The sequence below is a fragment of the Chrysochloris asiatica genome, unplaced genomic scaffold (genome assembly GCF_000296735.1).
Source record: "Chrysochloris asiatica unplaced genomic scaffold, ChrAsi1.0 scaffold00071, whole genome shotgun sequence".
In the NCBI taxonomy this organism is placed as follows: Eukaryota; Metazoa; Chordata; class Mammalia; order Afrosoricida; family Chrysochloridae; genus Chrysochloris; species Chrysochloris asiatica.
In genome coordinates this window covers 8,066,350-8,068,384 of record NW_006408589.1, presented here as the reverse complement: position 1 = coordinate 8,068,384, position 2,035 = coordinate 8,066,350, and the positions used below count along the sequence as shown (strand labels likewise).

Below are 2,035 nucleotides of genomic sequence, written 5' to 3'. Positions count from 1 at the left end.
TCACCAGTGAAGCCATCTGGACTTGGGGGCTTTTTTTGGTTGGGAGTTTTTTGATAACCTGACCAATTTCTTCTTTTGTTATGGGTCTGTTCAGGTTTTCTACTTCACTGTGTGTAAGTTTAGGTAGGTCGTGCTTTTCTAAAAATGTGTCCATCTCTTGTAGATTTTCAAATTTGTTGGAGTGCAGCTCTTCATAGTACTCTGTTATTATCCTTTTGATTTCGTTTGGTTCCATTGTCACATCCCCCATGTGGTTTCTAATGTGCGTTATTTGTGTCTTCGTTCTCTTTTCTTTTGTTAGATTTGCCATTGGTTTGTCAATTTTATTAATCCTTTCAAAGAACCAACTTCTTGTCCAGCTGATTTTTTTTTCTATAGTTTTTCTGTTTTCTATCTCATTTATTTCTGCTCTAATCTTTATTATTTCTTTTCTTTTGGTGACTGTGGGTCCCCTCTGTTGGTCTAATTCTTGGAGATGCTGTGTTAATGTGTTAATTTTGGTTCTTTCTTCTTTTTGGATGTGTACATTTATTGTAATAAGTTGTCCTCTCATCACTGCTTTTGCCGTGTCTCAAATATTTTGGTATATTGTGTTTTCATTCTCATTTGTTTCTAGGAACTTTGTGAATTCACGTTTTATTTCTTCTACTCTTCAGTTGCTTTTCAGCAGGGTTGTTCTGTTTCCATATATTTGACTTTTTTTCTTTGGTCTTCCTATTATTAATGTCTAATATGATAGCGTTGTGGTCTGAGAAGATGCTTGTATTATTTTGATATTTGCAAATTTATGGAGGCTTGTTTTGTGGCCTAAGACATGGTCTATTCTGAAGAATGTTCATGCGCACTGCATAAGAATGTGTTTTGTCCTGTTGTTGGGTTGAATGCACTGTACACATCTATGAAGTCCAGTTGGCTGATTGTATTGTTTAGTTCCTCTGTGACTTTGTTGAGTTTCTTTCTGGTTGTTTTATCATTTTCAAAAGTGGTGTATTAAAATCTCCCACTATTATTGTATATTCCTCTATTTCTTGTATAGGGTTTTTAAGGCTTTAAATCTTTGCGAAAGCAGAAAGCCTCATATATATATATATATATAGTTTAATTTCTTCCTTTCTGGTGTCCTGGTGTGGTGCTGCAGGATAACACACTGGACTGCAAGGTCAGTTTGAACCTTAGGGTCTGCTGTTCAAACTCCCTAGCCACTCCTTGAAAACCTTATCAGGGTTGTTATGAATCCGAAACTATTCAAAGGCCTGTAATAATAACAACTTCCTTTCTGTTCATTTGCCTTTTACTTCTTTATCCTTCATAGAATTTTATTTAACATAAAGAAAGTTTATTTTTGGTGGGAAAAATACATAATATTCTAATGCTATTTGTAAACTTGGTTTTACATATTTGTAGAGATCATCTAGATGACCCACTGGATGATACCGCTACTGTGTTTCAGCAGCTGGAGCAGTTGTGCACTGTCAGTAGGTGTGAATATGAAAAAACATGCACTCTTCTTGTACAGTTGTTCGACCAAAATGCACAGAATTACCAAAAACTTCTACATTCGGCTTCTAGGAGAACAGTGGACATGGCAATTCAGGAAGGTCAGTATATTCTATATGATCTTGTATGAGTATTTTGTTTCATTTTAAGTAACATCATTAATCACTTTATTTAATAATTTTTTCACAAATCATTTTTATGTGTTTTGCCCCAACTCTAAGCCCCTAGTAAACCATTTTATTGATGTTCTGGGTATTTTGGTGGCTTAACGTTTAGTTTTCCTCTATAATATTCATAGGAAGTAGTTCTTTCTGAAGTTAGTATCAAGAAAAGCTGATAATGATTTTTTAGCAATTAATTTATTAACAAATCTTATTTTGTTGTTGTTGTTATGTGCCGTCGAGTCGGTTCCGACCCATAGCGACAGTATGTTGTTATGTGCCGTCGAGTCGGTTCCGACCCATAGCGACCCTGTACAGGGTTTCCGAGGGTGTAAATCTTTACGGGAGTAGAAAGCCTCATCTTTCTCCCGCGGAGC

At 35.7% G+C, this 2,035-nt stretch overlaps 1 protein-coding gene across 1 annotated transcript in view; it reads left to right on the top strand.

Moving 5' to 3' along the window:
- Positions 1 to 2,035, top strand: part of RANBP17 (RAN binding protein 17) — a 520,934-nt gene that overhangs the window by 76,060 nt on the left and 442,839 nt on the right. The window lies entirely within an intron of this gene.